Source organism: Solenopsis invicta, chromosome 13 (genome assembly GCF_016802725.1).
Source record: "Solenopsis invicta isolate M01_SB chromosome 13, UNIL_Sinv_3.0, whole genome shotgun sequence".
Lineage (NCBI taxonomy): Eukaryota > Metazoa > Arthropoda > Insecta > Hymenoptera > Formicidae > Solenopsis > Solenopsis invicta.
In genome coordinates this window covers 6,758,972-6,786,765 of record NC_052676.1, presented here as the reverse complement: position 1 = coordinate 6,786,765, position 27,794 = coordinate 6,758,972, and the positions used below count along the sequence as shown (strand labels likewise).

The 27,794-nt window shown below is 36.5% G+C and overlaps 1 protein-coding gene across 1 annotated transcript in view; it reads left to right on the top strand.

The window, feature by feature from the left end:
* The window catches only part of LOC105205582 (small conductance calcium-activated potassium channel protein), a 154,917-nt gene that overhangs the window by 11,936 nt on the left and 115,187 nt on the right, over window positions 1–27,794 (top strand). The window lies entirely within an intron of this gene.

The window sequence follows — 27,794 nt, the reverse complement described above, 5'->3', positions numbered from 1 at the left end:
CAATTTTCCCTTTCAGCTCAGTTAATGGCACTTGATACAATTCACATGTTTATCCTTTCACTGCATTCTCCCGGTCGTTTCGACACTCTCGATCACTAACGTCTGTACAAAAGTGGAATAAAAATTGTTGGAGAAAATTGTAACTATTGATTTAAATTATTAGTAAAAGTTATAATCACGCGTGTCACAGTAACTTTATATTTAGTTACTAAAACGTCGGAGAATTAATCGTCAAAATTACCAACGTGAACATTGCAAATGTAAAATGTTCAATAATGTTTATTAAATTATAACACAATCGAAATGCATATACGTTGCCAAACTACAACCACATGGCACAAAGGTAATGTTTAGTATGTCCCCCAACAACCGCGACATATACCAAGTGTCTTGTACCGGATGCGGAGTCAGCAAGCATGAGCGGACTCACAGAGTTTCGTGCTTCACAAACGTTTCGGCGAACTTTCGAGGGAACGCTTGCCGAATGAAAATGGCGTGTGCTTCCGTTCTGGACGTGGAACGCACGATTTCCGCCGGATGTTCCGCAGACATCTGAGAACTCCCCCTCATCCCCCCAAATATTTTCTCCGAACGATCCCCGTTTAAATGTCGCCGCGTCGCTCGATATGCGACGTTCCACTGTGTGTACATGCAAGATACGCCTTTCACCCACGTAGTTAATGTCAGCAACTTGTACTGGGCGATCCAGAAGTACCCGCGAGGACTCCCGGCACGTATCGGGATCAGGAAATAAAGATAAAAATATTATATTATGTGCACCGTTCTCCGTACAATGAACTCTGACAGCACTTTTATTTAAGAGTCCCTGGATCCACGAATTGGAATATCGTAAATGAAACGCGTTAAATTCGAAGATAATTTTGAAAAACTCAAATCCTCTTAAATCTTTCAAAAAATTTGCATTTCTATATCTTTAACTTTTTTAACGTCAGAACGCATTACATTACCTTTGAAATTTGAAAGTCTTGGATTATGAGAATTTAAGGTCAATATTCATAATCGATTCTTATATTTAAGTCCATCTTAAATATTGTTTTGAGAGATCATGAACGCGCGCGAATCACAGAAATATTGGCATCTTAAGACATTACTTAAAATGGGATTGACATTATATACAGAATTGATTCTGAGTACGGATCAAAGCGTTGAAAAAGTTTAACGCAAAGTTGCCATACTGTAAACGAGCCATATCTTCATCATAGCAATATCTCCTGCATCAAAGGTTAAGCGCGGCTAGTATACGTATAGGGGTACGTTCAGATTATCTTCCTAGTGTTCCCCAGATGTCAGTTTAACTTTACCATTTTACTAAATGTAGGTAAGGATAGAATGATACCTGGGAGACATCCGGTAAGGAAACTGAACGCACCCCAGGAGGGGATGATTGCTCGTCTGCAATATGGCAAACTTGGATCGACGTTTCCAAGTTCGTCGGATGCAACATCTTTAGTATCACGACCCAGGTAACGAGCTGACGTTATTTGTCATCCTTTTGTAACGTCATAATGAAACATCTTTGACAATATTTTGGCGTCAAAATGATGAGAAATAACGTCAGCTGGGATCGAACACGCGAGCGCGTTTGCATTTTTGAGTGGTCAGACCGTGTCGTCAGCTTTTTCTTTCCACCTGTCAGATTCCCGGATTTTCTGATATCCAGAGATTTCGAAGATTCTCGGGATCCTCGTGCGAACGTCTTGCACCTCGGCCACCTGACACGTGGAAGTCGGTACTTCCGGATCGTCCTGTACAGCATGCTCTCGCACGCCTCGTCGCCCCCGGTATTACCAGCAGAAGTTAGTTCTGTCCCCCTGCCGTGCCAACCCTGACCTGCATTCTCAAACGACCGCGTACGTATATTCAAAGGAGCTCAACGCCGGCCGGTGAAATTCCGCCACTGCCGCTTCATTTCGCTCTTCATCCTGCCCTTTTGTACGACCGTACGTGCGCTCGGCGTATAAAGCAGTCCTCTCCGCGCACGTGTCAGCCAGTTGACAAACAACACGAGCTTGAAACACGACTCGATCTCAATTCGATCACGCGAACTAGATCGAAAATTTCGTCAAAATTTTTCTTTCGTGTCTTTATTCGCAAACTATATTCCCTTCGATCGACTGACAATGTTGAACTTGCGTAGTTCAAGATTTTTTTTCCTCCAGTTTTTCGGTTCTTGATTTTTTTCAATATTTAAAGAGAACACTTTCTTTTTCTTTTCGGATTTCTTTTTGCCAAAGTTTCGACGATTGATTATCGAAAAGCGAAGCCAGATTTAGAGCCACTTTCAACACCTCTTGTAACTTAATTAGCTGATTTTCCTATTGCAATCGGCAGTTAACCAGTCACATTTGTCGTTAAGTAAAATTGACTAGAAACCAATTATGGTTGACACTTAATCGATCAGATTGAGTAACCGGAAGTTGTGTAACGGCCCTTCTCTTACAGAAACGTAATGCTTATACGTAACAGTAATAAATTGGCGAGTAATTTAAGTAATATATTACTTATTTTGAGTAATTTAAAAGCACTGTTGTTAACACTCAAAACAAGTAACGTATTACTTAAATTACTCACCAATTTGTTACTGTCAGTGTTATATTTCTGTAAGAGTTAAATTGAAATGTTTCTGCTCAATTATTATATAATACATCGGTACACAGGGTGTCCTAGACTTTCCGTTACACCCGTTAATGTTCGATCTCTGAGGTCACTTTGAGATAAAAATTCTAATACTAAAATTGTCGCGACAGTTTTTAAATTTGAAAAAGTTTTCAAATTTAAAGTTGAGTTTAAGGCAAGATACAGCGGGACAAGCGAATTTCAAATAGTTCGATTTGCCAACTTTAAACCCTTGTCATTTAAAAATTACCATAGCCTCGACATTTTGGTATTAGGATTTTCGAAATAATCTCGCGTGTCACGGTAAGTCTGAGACACCCTGCATACGGAAATACAATTTCATCGCGGTTCGTTTATCACAGCATGATCCCGTTAATCAATCTTTAATTAATTACTTTGAGAAATCGTGCGAAACTTTAGATCTACTGTATTCGCGATTCTTGAATTCACCGAGCGAGGAATCTTGGAGTAGCACGCCCACCCTCGCGATCCATCAAACGCGGAAAAACAACGTGAAACAGCAGATAAACGGCTTGCACTTGAGAAGCGTTAAGAAAATAGAAATTCCGGGCCGTCGTTTAACGGTCGCGTCGGGGTTGCGAAAGAAAAAAAGGAAAACGAGCCGGCCGGCGGTGGATCAGAAAAAGAGCCGATCGATCTCCCCTCCTCCGCCGATGATCGACGACTACGAACAAATATAGAACAAATCTGAAAAACGCCGGCGTCCCACGTTTCAGAGTGCAGGTGTGAGCGTTGATATGAAGCCAACTTCAACTTAAGTACGGAGTATACGACGTAGTTCCTACACGACTATTGAATTACCTCTAGATTCTCCCATCTCGCTGCTTCTGAAAAGAAGCGCCGGGCAGCAGCCGCACCGAGTGCACCAAGTTTGATGCGAAATTTTGCAGCACGTCTTTCCCGCATTACGATATAAACATCGAAAGAGAAATTTCAAATGTGCAAGCGTGCAGTTTGCACGTTGCGGCGAGAGGACGATTATAAAATAACGTCGGTAAATTGTTGTTGACATTTATCTAACCTTTAAGCGTTAGGGTGGGAAGAGGGGAAAAAGTGCTAAAGCGAAAAGTTTTTCAATGGGGAAAACCCTTCTATTTATCCGTTTTATCACTTCATAATGAAAGCCAAACAGGTTATCTCTCCCGGTATAGGGGGGAGAGGGGTTGGCGAGACAGAGATTGCGCGCGGATGAGATAACGAGTATTTCAGGCTTTAATTCCAATAATTCGCGCCTCTTTTCCTAAACTTTCGCGCCCACGCTAGAATTATAATCTGTTTAATATAAATCGGTCTATTATGATATTAACCTTTAATTAAATATATCTGCGAAATGCTACTCTGTACCACGCTACGACGATAAGAAATACCGCCAATGTGCATTAAATATCAGTCACAAAAGGCTGCCGATAACCCTTTTTAATTAATGTTACATAATTACGAGCCCCACTAGTCTCTGGCCAACCCGCGATGTGTGTGCTTCTCAGACTATTATTAAATTAATATTAAATTCGTATCTATCAGATTTTAATTAAACCGTTCGTTCTCTAAAATCACATCGCGGGATTCTGAATCTATTTTGCAATTTATCCACGAATGACGTAAAAGTCCCTTCACAGTAGCGCTTCCTCTATTAAAGCTCCGCTCGTCGAACGTCGCACGAAGCATCACACCAGCAGCATGAGAGCGCGGAAAAGCGCAAATTAGACCGTGAAAAAGCTGAATAGGATTCGAAAATGTAATATTTAATCAGTTCTTGCTGTCCGGTATTTTCGCAGCGACGACGCCGCGCGGCTACGCGACAATTTCTCTTTCATAAATCTGGCGACAAAAAAAAGGGAAAGAAAAGAAATAAAACGGATTACCAGCGGGTGCGTCGCGCGTAGCCAGTGATTCGCCGCGCGCGAGTAAATGCGAAAAAGCGCAGCGGGTGATCCTCGCGAACAATACCGCCTCGGGATTTCCATCTGTGATTTTTCTGATGCGAGCGGTGCCGCGCCGATTATTTCGAGCGGGTCGGGCGCGATCCCCCACGGGTCGGGCGCGATCCCCCACGCAACGACGACGTCGTCGCTCTCGCGAGTGACGTCGCCATTCCTATCGGGGATATCGTTCGATTGACATTTTATTAAAATGTCGAAATTTCGATTTTAATGCGGCGCAAACGGACGGATGCGGGATGCGAGCGGATATTGGTTTCGAGAAGTAACGCTCGCTACGTCTTTTGTTTCCGCGTGCTATGATTTTTCATCCGTCACGCTTCCCCACATTCTCTCCCCTTCCCATTTCTCTCTTTCTCTCTCTCTCCCTCGCTCTTTCTCTCTCCTCTCCTTCTCTTCGGCTCGTTCTCTCGTCCAGGCATTTTTTCTCCCGCGTAAGCGGCGCCGAGCCAGCTATCCGTAAAGCAATGCATTATCGCGTCGTGTGGAGCGGACTGGCCGCTTCCGGCGTCGCGACGTCCAATTTTACGCCGGACGGATTTCAGAATGAGCCCGTTAACGTTAAAAAATAGCGTGGCAGAATCGCGTTTGATAATCGCGCGCTCGCACGCAACGAGACCGAGAAACGCGGCGTCGCGCCGCACCGATGACGGCGAGAAGAAATAGAAATCGAGATAGAAATCGCGCGGACGCGGAAGCGGAAGTAGCGCGATGCCTGCGCGCGGCGGGAGACATCTTGCGCGAGACACGCGCAAAGTGCATTAGCACGCGGAAAAGTTTCCCGTCTCTCCGTAAAAATTTCCGTTTTTATTTTCCCACCGCGCGCGCGGCCGGCGCTTCGTTGTGCAAAGACTCGAAATGCGACTCGGAGTTCTAAAGGAGGAGATAAAAAGAATGGTCGAGGCTGTCGTCGTCGTCGTCGTTGTCGTCGTTGCACAATGACGAGATGGATGAGGAAAACTTGTGTCTTAGTTCGACAATCTCAATCGTCATTATTGAGACAATCGGCATGTTAGACAATTACTTCCGCGCTGCTGACATTCGAATGAGCGATGTTCAGCGGCGATAATGGCGATCATTAAGCTTGCGTACCTATTTAAATGTCTCAAACTAATTTCTATTAGTGCACGTTCTGAAATATGGAGCGGGTCTCGCTGAGCGAACGAACAAGGATCGCGCTCGATCCTAGACTTCGGAATTATTCAAACGGTTCTTCAAGCAGCGCCGACGATGATTGTCACTCGGAAGGATTCGTGTCTCCTTAGCAAATTTATCTTTAACGAGAGAACAAGTTTAAGAACGTTTCGCGAATAAATTACCGAAACGACTGTGGAAAGAGCAGTTTCCTTACGAAACAAAGCCGTTCATCGAATCTGATTAAATTTTGCTCACTTTCGTTCGATCCTTTGCAAAAGTACACTTTCACAATTATTATATATGCATGGGTTTTTATAATTCATCGGCTTAATTACAAACGGTGAATAATTAATGAACTAATAAATAATTGAGCATTTTACGAAGATGGCGGAAGGAGAGGTCCGCGTTGGAAGAGAAGTAGAAAACTAATTAATGGACGAAAATTCCGCTCGAGGTATTTTGAATGCGGAACCTAATTAGGACGCTAAGTTGGCGCAACAAAAAGCCAGAAGCTAGACCGAACAACGCTTTTTGCAGGACGAGTTCTCTTAGGATAATAGTGCGATATGAATCTTCTTCTGTAACTTTAGTTGCTCATTACAAGATTCTTAATCTCGATAATTTCTATGATGACAAATGTGCTCCGAGGGAAGAAAAAGCGCCAACAAAGGCTATTATTTTATAATAAACCCATTACATAATACGCAGAGAAGTAACGTACAATGAAAAATGAATTTTTACTAAATAGAATCAGTTATTGAAGAGAAATTGATTATGGAAATTCAAAAGGTAGATTTAATCGGTACTTCTGTTGAAAAATGGACGAATTAAATTTTTCTATTAGAGAAATTAAAAGATGAAGGTAATTAGTTTCTTCTTGATTCTTTTATAATGATATTGAATTCATATTTAGCGAGGTCTGCATAACTTTTTACATAAAAAAACCCGATATCGAGCATCAGTATTATTAAACAGTATCAAATTAAAATTATTATATTTTATTTAACAATTATTGTTTCCATATATAATTTATATTCTTGCACTTATATATGAAACAACGATAATCTTGCTTGCTTATAATTTCATCTTCTTTAAAGAATTTGATAATTTCAGCAAAATACTTGTTTAATTGAATAATGTAATAATTATGTAAAAAGCATCATGATAATTATTTTGATAACATTATAAAAAATTTTAATTCTTTTTATGAAGATATGTTATTTTTTGTCCAATATTTTTTTCCTCTCAACGCATGAAAATTATGATTGCATAATGAGAATATATAATGCATATATACACTAGGAGAAAAAATTTCTCTCTTTTGATAAATATTTATTCGAATGGTACTAATGAAATATTTGCTTACAGTATATAAATATTTACTTTACAAAAAAAACGACATTTAAACGAATATTTTTTGTACCAAATGGATATATATTTACATTTAGTAAATATTTTATTAATACTATTCGATTAAATATTTATTATTAAAATTTACTAATTTTTCCCTCAGCGAGCACTCTTTTCTCAATAAAATTATGTATAATTTCATGTAAGCAAATTGTCTCTTTAACGCCATGTAATTTCATTTCAATATTTAACATTTCAAAACTAAAGGTATTCTCAAAACAAGAATTGTCCTTTCAAATAATGTTTCTTTTTTTTTATGTCGTGAAAGGAACATCTAGTGACTATAAATTACAAATTTTATAGATCCAGCTGGAGAAAGCTACCTAAATCCTTATAGTCTATCAAACATTCTTAGTGGAAATTCCATGCATCTTTTAGATAGTTAGTAGACAGTTTTATTACTTCTATCTGATAACTGAAAAGTAAAACTACTGAAAATCCCAATCAAGACGTTACGCATTGCCTGTAATTACTGCACATAAAAGATACGCAAAATCTGAACTCGCTCATTGAATAAAAACAGGACACTAAATAAACTATTCAAGTGGTAAACGAACAAGCCTAAAGACCTGTTTATTAATACTAGACAAATATTTTTATCAAATAAACTGCTTGGACCACTGGATGAAACACTATCAAGTTCTTGTCCATTTCCTACAAAATATTGTTTAATGAGAAACGACCAATGAGAATACAGTAACACTAGACAGTAACTGGATGAGTGTCTAAGAAAACTGCATACATTTCTATCAAGAATTCTATACAGTTATAAAATATCGAGTCTGATCATGATAGACAGAAATTTTGTATTTGGTTTCACAAAAATACGTTCTACCATATATCTTGTTGGTATAATCAAAACATTTTTCTCAATAATTTCCTATCTATACATACATTTGCTTTCTGTATCGTTCTATAAAAAAAAAAAAATTATTCTGATCAATAGTTTCCGGTAAAAAGTTGCCCTCTTCTCGTTGCTTACGGACCTACGGCGAAATCGAAACTTCATCTCGCAATCATTCCTGAATTATTCGCTCGTCCGGAAATCAGAAGGCGGGCACGTCTCCTTGCGAGAATGAGGTTGCGAACTGACATAATGGCCGGATGAAAAATGAGGCCGGGAACGGCTCCACTCGCCACCGGGCGCGCCGTCGGACGTGCCGGCGTGTTTTACCACTGGCAAGTAGTTGTGTAGCGCGCGCCGGAATGCGGAGGATGTGTTTGCAGTCCCCCCGCAGCCACGGTACCGGCGAGCCAGTAGTACATCACGCGCCATGTCAGCCGCAGCGCACGGTCGCCGTCAGCAATGAAAATGACCAGGCGCATACAGTTAGGACGATTGCTTTGAGCGTAATCCCGTTTTATGACCTGTTTACATACAAAGAGCGAGGGAGAGCGAGAAAGTTATAATACGGATTGCGATGAACTCGCGAGGTTCGTCACGCAAGGCTTCGGGTCCTCTGTAGGATTTTAACAAAAACGAGATCCCGACGAGCTAGAAAACATAACAAACCGCGAACACTGAAAGAGAAGTGTTTGGTATTTGTGGCTAGAATTGCATGATAAAATAAGCTCTATTTTTATTATTGTTATAACGTTTGCAATAATAAATTTATATTTATAGTTCTATCAATTATAAAAGAATTAAGATAAGTATTCTATTCGTTTTTTTTAAACAAAAACTAAACAATTTGCAAAAACCAAAAACTAACAACAAATTAGAAATTAGCGGATGTTAGTTAAAAATGTTTAATCTGTAGCTAGGAATATCATAAATAATATAATTTCAACTTTACTTGGTCTTCTTTAATCGCAAAAACATAATAAAATTTAAATGTTGACAGATAATAAAAAATTAAACGCAGAAAACGTTAAGTAATAAACATAAACAAGTCAGATTGACAAACACAATGATATTCATGAAATCTAAACTTGATAACATTTAAACGTCCTAATAATTGCTCCTCTCAGAAATCTCTTGTATTCTTTTTTTTTTATTATTTCAAATTGAATGATGCAATCGCTAATTACATCAACTTAAGGCAAAAGAAGTTACGTGATGTAAATAAAAAAATTTTGCTATAATTTATGACAATTTCAAATATTAATCTTATAAAATATCAAGATACAGACAATGAATGTAAAATAAATATCTTTGTTATGCAATTAGAATTATGTTAGAATTATTAATTACACATAACTATTTTTAAACATTTGTTAACTAAGTACTTAGTAATAATAATTAATAGTTATAATTCCCAAAATTAAAACTATAAAGATATAACTAACATCGAAAATGACTGTAAATTATAGCTAAATTATGATAATTGCAGATAATTATATTATATAAAATATCAACGTAAAGTTGATGGTAAAATAAAATAAACGTTTCTTTACAGTAAATGTAAATACACTTGTAAGAAACATAACTATTTTTAAACAGTTGTTTACTAGTTACTCAGTAATAATACTTAATATTATAATTCTCATGATTAAAATAATTGCAAAGATACAGTCATTAATAGTCATTTATAGTTATATAAATATAGTTACATTTATAATTATTTATAATTATATATAGTCATTTATAATCATTTCAGCACCGAAAATGACTATAATTTATAGTTAAATTACGAAAAGTGCAACTATTAATATATAAAATGTGAAAAATAAAAATAAAATAAACGTTTTTATATAGTAAATACAATCACAGTTATAATAAACATATAGTAACTATTTCTTTAACGTTCGCTTATTATTTACGTCGTAATAATAACTAGTAATTACAATTTGCATGATTAAAACTGTAAATATATGACAACTTCAAATTTGACTATAAATTATAGATAAAGTGTGATAGCCGCAACTTTTTTTTGTCTCAGTAAATGCGGTCGTTAACTTTCGATTAAGCGGAGAAACATCCGGCAACTCGTGGATCCTGTTTGATTAGAGAAAGTTGGAAATTTTACGGAGCAATTACGGCAAGAGCACACCGGGAAAAGGTCATGAAATTCATCGAAAGTAGATGGTCATCCGCGAGTTTACTAATTAAAGCGTTTAACATGAAGTTACTCATCATAATGCGATTCATAGATACGGTTAACAAATCCCGATTTCCCGTTGACAGAAAAATCACAAAAGAAGATTCCCAATGACCCGCGTTCGCGGGAATTTTTAATTGAACAAATTCATATAATAAGAACGACCGAACTTTTGTTTATTGACGTATATACGTCTGATTCTCGTTGGCGAAATTGTCTCATTGTTCCGCAAAGTTATGCAATTCGTAAAGAATGTAAAAAAAAAATCTAGGTTGGTTCGTAAAATATACCCGCTCATTAATTTTGCGCACGTACATAAACTTCCTCCCACGATGCGACGCGCTTTTTTTCGGACCATCTCGAATCTACCTCGTGGCGTTTACGCGAAAATGATAACGATAGCGGTGGATAAAATGCCGCGAGCATGATCCTCGTTATAATCGCCCGAAAAAATTGCAAGGTTTTACCACGTCGTAAAAGCGACAACGTAATACGTTACAGCGGCGGACGGGTGCGCTTTTTCCGCTAGACCTTCCGGTCCGCCCGTAAATATGGCTGTTAAAATTGCACGTTGTTGCAAATGTCGTCCGACGTTTCGCGCCCAGCCGAGTCCTCGTGTTTTAACACTCGTTCGCGTTACATTACACCCCCGGTTGTATTTTCTTTTCTCCTCGGGCGCGCGCTTCAATGCTCCAAGTGTCGAAACACTTCCGTGCATCCCGAACGCATCTTCTCCTCCTCCTCGTCCTCCTCTCTCCCCCGGAGCATTAATTTCTCATCGCGCGGATATTGCCGTCTTCTAATATTCCATCTCAGCCCGCAGCGCGATATGAAATACAGTACTTCGCGAACTGCTCGTTGTGCAATACGCGTTAATGGAACAACAATTCGCTTCGGGCGCCTAATGAATCGCGCGGTTCAGCGGATGCACTTTCGGTGTACGATACTCGTTGGTGTCGGCAAGTATCTTGTTAATTATACAACGTGCTCGTCGGTCCTGTTGACTAATTGAGAGAACAAACAGACAATACCGATCGATCGTACGACCAATCTTATTGCGATACATCAGCTTTGTGATTTCACGAACTTTCTAACACAATTAGAAACCCCGAAAAAGAGAATTCGAAATTACAAACATTAAAAATGTATGAACAGCTCCATAAGATTGTGCATTGATGCATACAAATTTAACACTTTAATTGCCAAGCTGATTTCGGTATTAAACTCTGAAAGACCCAAAGTCCAAAAGTGCGCGGTTGTTAAAATATGCAGACGGATTACAAAAGCTTTTGCCGTGAATCAGGTGCAGCTGTTAAAAGGTATTAGAAACATCAAGGTCTTGTGAATATCTAAAAGATTCCTTCATAATAATATTTTTAAGCTATTTCTAGAAGACGTCTAGAAGCTGTTTGAGAAATGTCTAAAAAGATTTTGCCGTAAGTAACTTTGTAGAATTTCTACAAGATCTATCTACAGACATCCGAAAGGCATTTTAAAAGATATTTTTAAGATGTCAAATAAAATATCTTTTAGATTTCTAAAAGATATCTTCAAGACGTCTGCTGATATCTAAATGATATCTCAAAATGTTGAATAAGATATCTCTTAGGTCACTAAAAGATATCCTTTTCCAAAACTTTAAAAAAAAATGCAAGACATCTCAAAACGTGGCAAATTTCTAAAAAATATCCTTTTATTCATGTGAGATATTTTCACGTGTTTACTTATTAGTGGCAAAAGTGGTTAACCGTTTTTTGGGTAAATTATATGACAAACCAGGCATAAAAATTATAATTTGCAATTATAGATATATTTATAAAACTAGGTATAAAAGTATTGACGTTTTATAAAATAATGATTGTTAATTTTAGCACAAGGACAAAAAATCAGCAAACTTTTATGTTTACAGGTTTGTGAGTTAAGCATCGATTTCTTTCATATCCTTTATTTTTTCTGTTTGCGTTAGAGTAAAGAATCATTTTAAACAATACCAAATTAGCGCTTATAAAAAAGAACGAATTACGATGTGCTATAAATTCAGGAATATAAGCTCCCTATTAATAACGATCATAGTATGTGTACCTAACAATCACCAAAAATCGCCTATTATGATGTCTAAGCAGATTGTAAAGAGTTAGTGCTCTCTAGCGATACCAGAATGTAGTGCTCATTAAAGAAGATTAGGGACCCTCAAACAGGGGATCGGACAACGCCGCCCTTAGAGAGATACCAGAGGTGCTTCAAATGCATTGTTATTGCGTTCACAAGAGAATAATTTCTGTTGTTCTACACGTGAATGTTTTCTTAAATGTAATTATTATGATTGTTTTATCTAATTTATTACAAAATTCAAGGTACATTAAAATATTTACGTATTTTTTTTTTACAATCGCATTGAAGATTAGATTTGGAAAAGATTGTATTGAGAAACTTTACTCGAATGTCGCTATATATATCATTTTAGTTTTATTATTTCATCAAATGTTATACAAAGATAAAACAATACCAACAGGAAGTATCCCTCTAACATAGCCAATCTTCAGGATCCATTATGTCTAATAGTCTGTAGAAACGATTAAAAACTCTTTAAAAGAGCTGTGACAAAGCGGATCAGTTTTTGATTGGTCCGTCATTAATTGTAATCCATTCGATTCATTTCGATAGCTTCAGACATTTTCGCACAATAAAAGAGAAGGAAGGAAGGAGACAGATAGCCGTCTCATTGTTCTTCCGCGCGTGTATTCATCAACTATCGTTTTCTCTTCTTATCCGTCATTTTTTATCCATTTACGTGATTCTTATTAAAGGATCTCTAGAGAAGATATCGCGGTATCTAATAATCCGGCCTCTACGCGATAATCACTTCCTTTCCCCTACAAATTTAATAATGTTGTAAGATATTTAGGGATTGGCAAATGAGCGGAATAATTACGAGAGTAGTGGGATATCATAAAATAACACCCTTAGCGTTCGGAATGAGAACTAAGAGAGAGAATCCCGAGTTCAAATTCGGGTCGTTGTAAGAATGTTCTAAAAAAGAATTCAATTTTGAATAACAAATAGAGCAAATATAATATAATTGTATTCAATTGTATCAGCCTTCGTATGCATAGAATTTATTTAAAGTGCTAGTATTATCCACATTTCCAAATTTTATTTACTCTGCAGGGATTGTACGTCCGATCCTAAAAATTTCTGGGTTTAAAAATTTCATTGGATCCAAATATCTCGAATCCGAAAACGGAAGGTTTGAGCTCAAAGTTTCAGCAATTCAAAAGTTTAAATTCAAAAGTTTAAATTCAAAAGACGCACTGAATTAAGATTCGAGTCTGTCGGAAGACCCCTCGAGATCGTTTCTTGCAACAAACTTTCATTACTTCCGAACACGTTACAGAATGCTCGCGTCCTGTTGACAGAGCAGAAAGTACCGAGACAAAGTATCGACAGCGATTACGCGGCGCGGCGCGATAATACTGTCACCGCGAATCGTTTTTATGCGAGTTCAGCAGTAGTAGCAGCAGCAGCAGAGACGCCGACGGCTTTCGTGCCACGTGTTGCGCGTATATTGTGCACGCAGCATGCACGGTCGTTTTCCGCGAGGATTTGCGCGAGATCCGCGCTTGAATGATAGAGCGGCGCGCGAATAGAAACGATAACGCCGGCATTGCGAATTCATAAGCCTTCGCAGGCTAGCGTCAACTAAATTTCAAATCCACGCCCCGTCCCCGGCGTTCTCTAGTCGAGCCGCTCCAGCGACCCGCAATTCATATCGCTCGGTACATAACGCCGAACGCGGAGGATTTATTTTTGCGCCTCACAAAGGTGAGTAAGTTGCATAGGTGTTTCGTGCGCGCGTACGTCCGACGCGGATAACGCTGATCCCTGACACCTCACAGTGTGCTAAAAGCTTTCGATCTCGGCTTCGCAGTTCGCGAAGTGTTTGGCGAAACGCTTGTTCTTAGCATACACTCTGGGAAAGTAGAATGGTTCTGGCAACTATAACGTGACAACTCTGAAAGTGGACTACTCGCAAATACTGAGTTTTATAAAGTTACGAGAACAAACGTAGTACTAGAGAATTACCAAGACATACACTGACTGAAAGAAATATATCCTAAAGCAAAAGATTTTACTAAAAAAATTATTTATTTGGTGAGATCTAATAGTTAATTACTTCAAGTCAGGTTAAAAAGTTTCTTAATTGAAATGTAATATTTATGTAAATAAATGAAGGAGTAATTTTTAATTAAGTATTTTTTTCTTTCTAGAAAATATTCTCTATTAGATTATTTTTATATTTAAGATAAATAATTTTGTTATCTAAGAAAACAATTTGGTTAAGTTTAAAAATGTTATATTATCAAAATGTAAATTGTATAATATATAAAATCGTTATTTAAATATGGAAAAATATAAAAATGCAAAATTACATACTTAATACAATATGTATGTTTATTTAAACAAAACAAACAAATGCTTACGACAAAGTATCATTTTAAGAAAATATAATTTCTTGCATTAAAAGAAATTTTCTCTCAGACAACAAATGTGACGCAATCGTAATGTATTTCGCCGTAAGAAAAGTGATATAAGTAAAAAACATGAAATTGTTCAGGAACACAAGTTGCGTATTTCAAAATCAATTAAAAGTTAATTATTTATGATGATATTAATCCTCGTTAACTTAGAGTTAATCAGAAAATACTAGAAGTACACGCAATGAAATGACTTAATAATCAATAGCTAGTTGAAACTTTTTATTGCAAGAAGTTGGCCATTAAAAGTAAAAAGTATTCACTGCGAGATAGAAATTTATTAGTTGAAGTTAAAAGCATGCTTTAGCACGAGTAACTAACAATAAGAAAGGCAGCTATATTCTTCAATATCTTACGCACGAACGTTCGATTCACAATTGTACGCAGTATCGCCGATGGCAGTGAAATATTCTTGTATTTCTCGTAAGTTAAGAATCTCATGGGATTGAATAAAAAGCGTAGCATTATAAGATTTTTCACTCTTGTCTTGAAATAGAATTCCATCTTACGAGAGAATCCCTCGAAATCGAGTTTCTAAAATTGGACTCCATTATGAGAGTAAACAAAACTTTTTTTTTTATGACGGTACAATTTCGTTTATTTCTACTTAAAATTAATTCGCGAACTTGATATTTATCTTTCAAGAAAAAATTCAAAGCATTAGCATCGGAGCATGTGTAATTTCAACTAAGTTTCTTAATTTCACTACAAATATTAGTTTCTTTTGCGAAAATAACTTCAACTAAATGTTCTGTAATTCTAGAAACACGTAATTGTTTCTACAACTATATTTAAACAACTAATAAAATGTAATTTCGGTAGCCACGACATTAGGTGTTTCTACTTAAGAACGCGTTTTAGCTACATTTTAGCTGGCTAATTCTTTCTCTGCGTGTGTAATAGAAGTAGTAGATATTAGTTTTGTTATGATATTACATTAAACTGTTAACTATCGCTCCTTCTATTTTGATTTTTGTCACCCGTTTTCTATTCATCTCGTTATCTGTTCATTTTTTGCTCGGAAAGTAATTGAATTCAGCTTTCATCGCTTTTCCTGATTGAAGGTCGATTTATTTAGAACATAATCCGTACATACAAAATATTATTTGTCTTGCGGGAATATGATATAACTTTTGTACTTTTGTGACACTAGTCAAAATTTTTAATCTAACTAATGAATATTGATTATTTTATTAGTTGTGTGGATTATTAAATAGCAGGACAGTTATAATATAATAGAATAAAGTTTACATGTGATGACAATTATATTCTTTCGGTTTAGATACATTTTAAAATTATTGCGTAATAATCTACAATATGCAATACGTTTTTTCGTATCGATAATATATTTTCAGTTAACATCAATATTTGTATTATTTTTTGGTCTTTCCAACGTTATCTATCACACTATTTTTTCATGGCCTATTTAACTTTGCTTATTGAAAATTTTTGCTTTTTACTTATTCATTATTCTTACTGCAGCTTCATAGTGCGTAGTTGTGTTATTTCTTTGTAACTTTTTAGTTACTGTTTCAACTCCTTTTTTTTAATGCATTATGCAGTTTTATACGAGAACTTGATTCTGAATATCCGAAATTTCAATTCAAGATTGTGCAATTTTGATCGCAATCAAAATTCGCAACACTGAAATTTTGTACTTTAAGTATTTTTGAGCTGTCTATTTAAGGAGAAACGCCTTTTTATTTTCATGCACAATTTTAATTCTAGTTTTATTTTCTGAGTGTAATTAATGTAATATTGAATGTATACTTTTCGGAAGTGAACGCGACATGGTAAAACTCATCCTTTAAAAATGTGTCGGAAAAACGACTCCTTTTCGCAGGCGAGAAATTTTTTTCCTTTTATCGTGTCTTTCTTAAAGGGAAAGGTTGAGGGACGTCCGGAGAGAGGAAGAGCCGTTCTTCTTTTGCTCACTTTTTGCAAACGCTGATCTTGATCCAACTTTGATCGTAAAGCCTTTTTGTGAGAAACAGAAAGAAAATGGTGACAAGAAAGGAAAGGAATTCCATGGCGATCTGAGTTTTGCTATGATATATACAGACGTTGCTCTCTTCCTCTCCCGACACCTTTTCCTTTCTATCCGATTCCCGTTTTATATATCAGGTTATTATCGCGAGTCCAAGTTGCTCAATTAAAAAAGTTTTTCCATTGAAAACTCGAGTGGCGATTTGTTTCATTTCTCGGACGAAATATCCCGTACATTTGATTAAAAAAAAAAAAAAACAAACTGAAACATCATTTTAACAAAAATTGGAAAACAATAGACCAGCGTAATCCTTAGGGATAAATCTTCTTCTCCTTTTATTTCGAATTTAGAGCAACTATTATTAACAACTCGGATACTTTGAGGCCGTTCGAGTTCTCAACACCTTTGGGAAATTACAGGCATTCCTCAGAATCGTTTTAAATGTCCTCGTAGAAATTCTTAGGACTTCCGGGACCCTTCGGGAACAAGGGAGCTTTAAATCTTTTGAATCTCGAAGACCTTGCAAGTTTAACTTAATTCTTCGAATTTTGGATCTCACTGGATTTCAAACATATTAAATATTTCGGATCTTCGGGGGAATAAATTTTTCAAACTCGGTACACGTGTGTCCACTTAGCGATGTATAGTATCAATTAATTACGCCGCGTTAACAGATAATTCGCATGGATTCATATAATCACCGCGCGCGGTCGGATCATCGATACACCTGTGCGGAATCATACGTGATCTATCGTGCGCCTTACATAAATCATCGTAATGGACACCATTAATTCCTCATGTGACGTACCGGTTTCGTGCTGCGCGTCTCGCGGAATCCGCGCGGGATCTGGTTACGGGCGTACCCTTGAATAACGCGGCATTGTACCTCATGAATTATTGATACCAATATCTCGATATCGAGTCCTCGGGAAATATACCCCGGTGCAAAACACACCGGCACGCTGACATATCGATTTCAGTCCCTTCGCGTAGAAATTAAAAGCGAGACAAGTGTATAGAGGCAATTAATTCTGGATCTTCGGCGTCCCTAAAAAATTCGAAGGAGCGGAGCGAAGGGACTTCGAATCTTTAGACCACGCGGAATTTTAGCGTGGAGGACGCGTGATGTTCTTAGCTTTCCGGCTGTTAAGGCTGTTAAGGCTCTGGCACTTTTCGACGGATTTTAGCGTTTCCGAAACTCCGAAACTTAGATGCTCTGCTCCGTTCGGAACTTTGGGGGAGTCGTAGGGATATGGCTGCTCCGGAATTTCGGAAGTCTAACCCTCCCGTGGAACTTTGCGGAACGAATTCGGGAATCTTTGGCACATTTGGTACGCCGGAACAGCCGCGCGCTTCGAAACTTCAGGATTTTAGAGCTAGAGGAACGTCGAGCGGGTTATATCAGTGCGTCATATCGATTCCGGCTGTCACGCGGAAATTAAAAAACGATAGCGCGGGCCGCGGCAGCAATGTAAATCGCCTTGACATTTATGCGGAATGCGTAACAAGCTTCTACTGAAAAATTCATGAGCGGCAGTCGCGATCGAGCCGCTCGTCGATTGGCGAGATGCGAATGTTCATTCGTTGAATTTCTATTATTATTACTGATCTCGCGATAACGAAGGCGTATTCTTTCAATCCTCATCGTGGGTGTTTATATATTATTTTTCGCTCTTTTTATGTTAATACAGTAGAAACAAAATGGGACAGTAAGATGAATTGGGGAAAGACATCACGCTTAAGTCTTTTTTTGCCTGGAATAACTTTATCATGTTACGGAAATAAGTTGCAAAAAATTGATATACTACTTTTATCCATACAAATAAAGTAATTAAAGTTTCGATAATTCAAACTTTTAGGAAAAAATTATTAGTTGAGCCTTGCAAAATTATCGTCTTTTCCAACACATATAAATGTTATTTCCTGTGAGGAAAAGATACCGCATTTAAAAAGTTTTGATGTAATAGAAAATTTTATTTTGCTTACAAAGCATATAATTATATTTGATTTACTGACACAAAAATTTTAGAAACAAAAATAAATAATAAAACATAAATAAATAATTTGGGAAGCAACCTTTCATATTTTCATAGTTTTATAGATTTAAACGGCATTTCGCAAATTTCAAATATTTAAAATTATGTAGAGCACCCAAAATGTTAATTTATACAAAACCATTTTAATGAAAATGTCATGCTCGAAAAATTGTATTTGATATATACTGACATTTTATGTCCAAGTGTCAGGAGACGTTACGGCAACGTGCCTGTACACGTGTAACGATTTCATAAAATATAATGTATGCCAGCCATGTGATTGCTATAAAACGTGGCTTAGAACCGTATAATAATTATCTGATTTTAAAGTAAGCGTTGAACGGAATTTAGTTTTACTGCGTTATAAAATATTATAACGAACTCATTTTACGACTTATACCTTTTGAATTCTTACGAATCTTAGCCGATCATTATTTCAGGTTCTTCATAACTAATCTCAAATTTATGAAAAAATTATAATTGCACTGCAAATCGAAGTGTGCAAAATGTTGCAGTCACTTTTTACGCGTTCGCCTTTTTTATTTAATTAAATTAAATTTGTGCGTTTCGTTTTTGCACTTGTTAAACGCTTAGGCTGTATCAATATTAAATTACACGTCCACGCGTATAAAAAAAAAAGTTACACGCAGACGAATGCGTGAAAAGTGACTGCATTATTTCTTACACAAAAACACACAATTTCGCGGGAACGATTAGGACCGCGCAGGTAAACAATAACAGGTGAAAGATAGGTTACTCACCGCTCCCCGCATTCCACAGTCGCGCTGCCCGGACAGACCGACGGACGCCGCGACGCCGACCAAGCCTGCGCTGCCGCTCGCTACGAGACAATGATTACGACATGGTTAGGAAACGGCAATAGGCATGAGTGTCGATACATTTTAATGACAAGCCCGAAACATAAATCTTGGACAGCAGCGATGTGAAACGATCGACGAAACAACACAGCCGAGCGCGTCGCGAACGATTAGTAGCGCGCTGGTAAATAAACAAATGATAGGTTACCCTTTTCCCCGCGCTGTCCGGCGCCGATCAAAGCCTCTGTTGTTGCTTCCCTCGGAGTCCTTCGCAACGCTGCTTCTCCACGCACGCTCGCGCGTTTGTTACCGAAACGCCACAAACGCAGGATCAATTGCGCAGGCTGTACGTAACTCTTGATCAAGGAGCGATTCGAGAGCGCTGCATCTCCGTGGCGTTCCGCTGGCGGGAAAGAGCGCCGATCGCTGATGACGTCACCTTCACTATCGCAACTGCGATTTATCGCGCGAGTCAAGCGAGACCGAAATCGAGGCGACTAATCGAGACGGCTTCCATGCAGTGCTCGTGCACAAGGTGTTCCACGCGTTCTGTAAAGGCTCAAGCACATACTTTTGCATAGCTGCATAATCATAAGCATAAGGAAGTTGATTGGTCCATTAGTGCATGCATAAGGAAATGGACCAATTAATTCCTTAATGCATATGGTTATGCAGCTATGCAAAAGTGTGTGCTTGAGCGTTAAGGCGCGCTAACGCATGTACATAAAGGTCAGCTGCGTCGATTCGGCGCATCTTGACTCGCGTCGTGTCGCGGCGGTGAATCGGAGTGAAGTTGCCGACGCTGACGTCATCCGCTGTCGACGCTCTTTCCCGCCAGCGGAACGCCACGGAGACGCAGCGCAGCGAAGCGCTCTCGAATCGCCCTTTAATCAAGCATTACGTACGGCCCGCGCAATTGATATTGCATTCGCTGCGTTTCGGTAATGAGCGCGCGCGCGTGTAAGTTAGCACTTATGGAGAAGCTGCGCTGCGAAGGATTCCGAGAGGAGCAGCAGAGGCTTTTTTGGTCGGTGCCGGAGAGCGTGACGGCGAAGGTGGGGTGAGTAACCTATATGTATCCTTTTACTCTTGTTATTTACGTATATTACTCGAGCGGTTTTAATCGCTCGCGACGAACTCGCGTCGCGTGTCTTGTCGATCTTACATCACTGCTGTCCAAGATTTGGGATCTTGGGCTTGTCACTGAAACGCATGATGTTCATGCCTACGTTTCCTACACATCGTGTAACTATTTTCTCTCGGCGCGACTCGGTCTTAGGGACGACATTACATTGCAAATCCGAGTATGTATTTTTGCGAGTAAAACTATGTACTCGCTTTCTACGCATTTATGAGTGTAATCTTTTTTTTATGCTCAGATAGTGTAATTTAATATCGATACACGTCTAAGCGTGTAAGAAGTAGAAAAATTACACGCATGAATTTAATTTGATGCATGAAAATTGCAAATGCCCAAAAAATGACTACACGTTTTACACGCTTGGATTTGCATTGAAGGCTTCTGCCCCTAAACAGCATTTTTTTTCCCCACTTACGTAAGAATTGAAAATACATGCCGCATTCTTTTCACCAATTAATTTTTGCCCAAATTTGTAATAAAATTTTAATTCGATATTATTACTCTAAAGATATTACTGAAAAGTATCTATTCTACACAGAAAAAAAAATTAGTATCAAATTAACAATTCATTGGTTCATATTAGAAGCAAGAATATAAAATCTTCTTGGAAGAGTTTTTAATCTATAACAGACATAATTTGTTTTCATAAAGAGGAAAATTTTCTTAAGTAAACCATGTCTGTTTAAGATTATAAATTCTTCCAAGAAGATTTTATAGTCTTGCTATATGAAACAATGAATTAATACTAATGATTTAATACTAATTTTTTTCTGTGTACTGTAAGAAAAGCACTTATTCATTCTGTACTTTTTTTCTTCTAGTAATAGTTTTCGTAAATTATTTTTAATTAATAAAGAATATTTTCTTGATAACTGTTTTAAAATGTACTTATCACAAATTTTAGAAAAATTATCATTTATACACATACAATCCAAAAAAAAGAATTTATATCCTTTTATAAAATTATATCAAAGAAAAATTAGAATAATAAGCAAATCAAAATTTGTCTTAATTCTTAGAATTTTCAATTGAAATATTCAATTACTAGTATTTAGAATATATTTTGAATAAATTTGAGGCTTTGATGATAAATTTGCGATAGACTTGCAAATAGATTAATTTATGAAATATTTGAAATAAGTAATATTTATTTTATTTAACTAACTTGCAATGTGTATTTTTCTACGCAGAAATTTAATCCGTTTTTTTATTCGTGGTAAAATATATATCCCACTTCTTCAAAGATTCAAGTCTTTTACAGAGATAGCAACTTTTTTTAGCTTCATTTTAATGATGAAGGTTAAGACTCTTTATATAAAAATCAACACTCTTGTGAGCTTCACTCCTTGACCTGCATACCTCGTCAAATACTCATGAAACAAGATAAAAGTGAGAATTACGTGTATCATGTGAAAAAAACAAAATTTTTTTACTTAAGCAAATTATGGATGTTTAGAATTACAATTTTTTTCAGAAAAATTTGATATTCTTGTTTATATACACAAATAAAAAAATAAAATATTCCAGAAAGTCCACTCTAAATTTTAAGTTAAAATAACTCAAAAGTCAAGTTAAAATAACTCTTATTTTAAGTTATTTTAGCTTAATAACTTAAAAATAAGAATTATTTTAATTTGACTTTTGAGTTATTTTAATTTAAAATTTAGAGTGGACTTTCTGGGACATTTCATTTTTTACTGTGTACGAAACAATAAATTGTTGATTTGATGCTAATTCTTTTCTGTGTGATGAGTGTTTTTTATGAACATTATTATGAAAACATTCTTTGTAAAGATAACTATTATTTAAATAAAGAAAACTAAAAGTTGACTAATCGCTTTGTTAGCACGAGAATGATGTTTCTCCGAGTGTAAATAAGAATCGTGGTGAAAAGTTCCGAGGTAAAAAATCACGTGGTACTTTTCGGAGGAAAAAGAAGATCGGCTTTGGATTAAAGAAGGGAATCTGGGGCAACCCGTGGACACGTGCACGCGTAAAGAATATTCAAGCCGAATGTATTAAAGTCGTATGCTTTCCCTCATCCAATTTACGACCGTAATCTTTTCTTCTGTGTTACGAAAGTGCGCATCATGCAGCTTCGAGGCGTCTGCACGCCACGCGTATCTCACCCTTTCTCGAGACGTGGGACGTTCGTGAATCATATGCGGAGCGGAAGTTACGTTCGCGATATGAGCGGGTCTTTGTAAATAGTATCCCATAAAATGGGAAGGTGACACCTATCAAGACTTGTGCCGGAAACGCTTTATCTTGCCTCCTCGGCGAAAGAGAGGGCGATTTTTTTCACGATAGACCGAGTCCTGGTCAGCATCGAAACGAGATAAGATCGATTCACGATTCTCGACGCGTCTCAGATGCGTCGCGTTTACTATAGGTCTCGCCGTAAATCCCACCGAGAAAATTCCAGCATTAATTTCGGACGTGATGCGTTTCGGATCGTAAAACCCCGATATTAACCGTATTAGTTGCGTGGGACGCAGGGCAACGACTATCGGACTGCAAGGGTTATTGGCAGTTCCCACGGAGGCGCGTGGCCAGTATCGGCGCTTTTATCGAAATTACGAACTTTATTGATTCCACGACAACCATCACTTGCCGTATCTGCACTGTGTGTCTCTTTGCGGCTGATACCTCGACGGCGATAAACATTTACGACTAATGTCCCGTTCACCGAACGAACAGAGTCTGTTCTACAGTGATTCAGAAGTGTCTTTTTCTTCCTATAAATGAGCTCATAAATTTTCTTCATATCACAGGGTGAGAACTTTTGTTACATTTCATCACCAGAAATTGATAAAGTAACTGATACGATTTGTTTAAAATGAAAAATATAAAATGGGTTCCAGAAATGTATTTAAAATATAAATACGTATTTTTAATAAAAATTTCAAATACAAAGTAGTTTTTTTTCTGATTTTATTTATTAGAATGTACATTAAATATTTCCACGTATTTAGTTATACATGTAATACTGTATTATACAACTCTTCAATAGAAGTTGTAAAATCTTCAGTGGAATCAAGCTGGTGGCAGATAGGATCACCGCGTCACCACTGATACTTTACAACACCGATATCTTTCTTTATTTCAAGCCAAAGAAAGCCAAATCCAATCGAAATAAACTAGCAGTAGAAACTTATTTAAAATCCTTATTCAGAATTAAATAGTTTCTTTTTTTTCTCTGTTTAAAGTAGAAACAAGAAATGGGTCATAAGAAATTTATATTTAAAATAATAAACATTAAATAACTGTTATTTTAAATACGTATTTTAAATAATTTTATTTTAAATACGACCGATCCCTCTTTACCATATAAAGTATGCTATAAATTTTATCATGTGTAATTGTAAGCTTGGGACAACTCTGCAATATTTATCAAATATTATGAGTAACGATAGGTATTTTTAAAATATATAAAAAAACATTCAATAAACTGCTTAATACAAATTACAATGCAGCATTGTAAAACGTTTTAAATTTTTACAATTTGAGACAAAAAATTCCTCATATAATTGTATATAAAATTTTTCTACATATAAAATTATGCATTTAATGTTGCTCTTCTGTATCATGAGTTTTCTGCCTTATGCTACGCCATTTCTTTTATTGATATATGGCGTTATATATTGTCTATTTGTTATAAACAGCGCACCGATCAATATTCTACTGTATGATAAAATTATCATGAGCGACTAAGTCAGATTGGAAATATCACGCTACATTATAAAATTTACATTAGATATTGTACGTACATGTTTATCGTTAGTTGATATTCATTCTATCCGAATCAATAAACAATCATAAACTGTTCAACATATTTTAAAATCATTGAAGTCTCTCTCACTATACAATTTAGTGTGAAAGTAATCAAACATACCTCATACACATTCTATATTTTGAATTAAAATATAAAATGTGCGCAGTAAATATTAATAAATCAGTTGAAATCACACGGTACAATCAAACTCTTCGATTTTGCAATGTCGTTCTACGATGATTTTCAGGATAAATTTCATGAGAAAATTCTCTCTATGTATTTGCCACTTCAAGCCACTTGTCATAAGCCTCTTATCTCTCCTCTATTCGTTGTAACGACACGAACATAAATCATGATTCGGATTATGTCCTTGATTGAAAGTGCCGAGAGTGAAGGGTTAATCAATCCCTAGATCGCATATCTCTCGCTCTCTGTCTAGTTTAGGCTATTTTTATTCGCGTCACGTGTGTCGCGAATTGCGGGAGTCACGGACCGCCTATAAAGCGAACTCCTGTCATGATACAATTCTTTACATCGTTATACTGCAATAGGTACACAGCTGTATACATTGCTGCCCGAGGCGACGAGTTATCGTCACAGTTAATTTTTTTTTCACCGTCCGTAACTTCATATCGATCTTCCTTTCCGTCACGGTGTGATTAACGTTGCGGCTTCAAGCGTCGAAGATATACGAGTCGTGGAATCGAAGATCGCGGGCACCGAAGACGTCGAGATCCAATAATTTTGGAGATATAAGAATAATATGTCTGAAGTGGAGCGCCGCGCGCGAGGATTTATCTCGGGAAAATAAGAGTTGAGAATGCGAAGGTCCAATAATTCAGGGCTCTAAAGGGCTGCCGGATCTAAGAATCGAAATCCCAGAAGGAGAAAACACTTCATAATTTACAGATCTCCGTGGAAAAGTTTCTCGTCAGGAACAATGCTGAACACGAGAATGGCATTTATCCTCCCCCCCCCCTTCCCCGTTTAATCTAATTTCGACATCCTCGTTGGCCGATATCGAAGACGTCGTGGAACCCTAAAGACCCCGGGACTACCCATCGGGACGCGTGATTTAGGGCGCGTCACCAACGACGTTGGATCACTTCGTCTCCGTCGCGAAAACTTCGTCCACTTTCTCCCGTTTCTCGTCTGTCGCTCGCAATAAAAAAAAAATGCGACCGCGCCCGCCCGTTTGCGTTCGCGTATCACATCCCGCGTGTCTCGCAGATCGGGAGTTCTTAAGGCAGCTGTTTTCTAGTCCAATATTCTCACTCTTGAGATATTGTATTTACCGTTAAAAGTTCGCGAAAAAGTTAGCGGCTTCGTGGAATATTAAAAAGTTAGAACCTTCGGGACTAGGTTGCCAAGGTTATTTCATGTTTAAAATTAAAAAGTTAGGAACATGAAAGTCTTAATTATCGGGACAATTTATAGTAAATTCTGCAAAAGAATTATTAAAGTTTGCTCCTTTATATTGAAAAAGGAAAAAAAACGTGTTACTGGAAATTGGCGATAAATGTCAACGATCCTTTGAAGCTCAATTAATCAATTGATTAACGTGGAAAAAATGACATCAAATCAAATCTTCAGCCAACTTGTTAAAAAAAAAGAAAACGTTGATTTCTTTCTATTTTCACTAAAAAGCATTTTGAATTATTGTTCATAAAATAACTTAACAATGCAAATGTCCTGTCTGCTTTAGGAAATTATTCTGGAATGCCGACTTAAAATCGTTTTAGTGAAGGCAGCTTTTCCTGGCGTGCGCGAAACAAATAGCGGATTATTAGATGCTACGATAGCTCCCTCTTTGCCAGTCTCATTCATTCCTCGTTTCTCTATCAACCGCCCTCATTGTGTCTTCCATTATGCCTATCAACCCCCGCATCAGTAAAATATATTCAGCGAAACACGTTGCTCCCCTTTCGCCGTCGCTATTGAAGTCCTAACTTCTTGTCGGATTTTCTCAGTAAATTTGCATCAAGATACTTTTACATCTCGAAATAGCAATTCTCCTGAAATTGATATTTAACTCTCTAGAGACCACTGAAAAATATATTTCTCTTGACTGATTTTACTTAAAAAAATCTTGAAGGGTCTATTAACATTTTAGGAATATTTCAATGATCAATGCTACATACAATTTTATTTTTAATTTGTAAATGTAACTAGATTCCGAATTTATTGTACACATTTTTATATTTACGCGTAAAAAGTGAACGTGGCAAATATGCAACATTGGCCGTTTGTGTTGCTCTTAGACAAAATTATCCAAATATGAATATAAAATAAAAATAAGATAAATTGCATATGTAAACGTATTTTAGACGTATCAGAAAGAGGATTTAATTTTAAATTTATTTAGATAAAAAATGTTGTGTTTAAACAATTTCAAAAGAATATCGCTGTTAAACAAAACAATATATTTGTATTTTTATTTATAAATAAATATTTTTTATTCATAAATATGTATTCACTTTTTAAAACAAGTGTTCTAGAAATGATTCAATCTTATAAAAATGTTCGTCTTTCGGATTTGTCTTTTGGACTTGGAGCAATACACAAATAAAAATCAAAGTCAAAAAATATAGAAAAAATATAACTCACATTATGACTGATAATGTTCCTTTTAAAAGTTTTCAAATTGCTTACAATTTTGAGGCAATTTTAACATAGTGCCATTTTCTGATCTTTGCAATCTGTTGTCACTTGAAAAAAAAAATTCTTTGTTAGAATAAATAACTTGGTTCAAATTAAGAATAATACTTCATACACATTATTTACGTTACTTAAAGGGTAACGCTATTCTAGAGTCCCCAAAAAAGGCTTGTTTTTGATAATTTCTCGTAAAAAAATATTTTACGAGAAAACAAAAATAGTAACCTAAAATGCTTTTTAGGTATTTTATTCTACATACTTTGAAATATACAAAAACATTTTTTTGGTATTTTTTATTATAAAATGGCGGTGACAGAGCTTGGCAACGATGACTATTCGTTTTGGATGGCCGAGCACACAACTCCCATAAATCTTGACCGATTTACTTGAAATTTTAACTGTAACTTCTAAAATACATTTGTCAGCGAACTACATACGGAAATGAAGAATAACTTTTTTTTGTAAAAATTACACAAGTTTGAAAAAAATTTTATTTTTTGACAAAAAACTTTGCAAAAAATTGTTTATAAAAAAATCGTAAAAAGAAACGTAAAATCCTTGCGTAGTTCGCTGACAAATGTATTTTAAAAGCTACAGTTAATATTTCAAGTAAATCGGTCAAGATTTATAGAAGTTACGAGTATGTGTCCGACCATCCGAA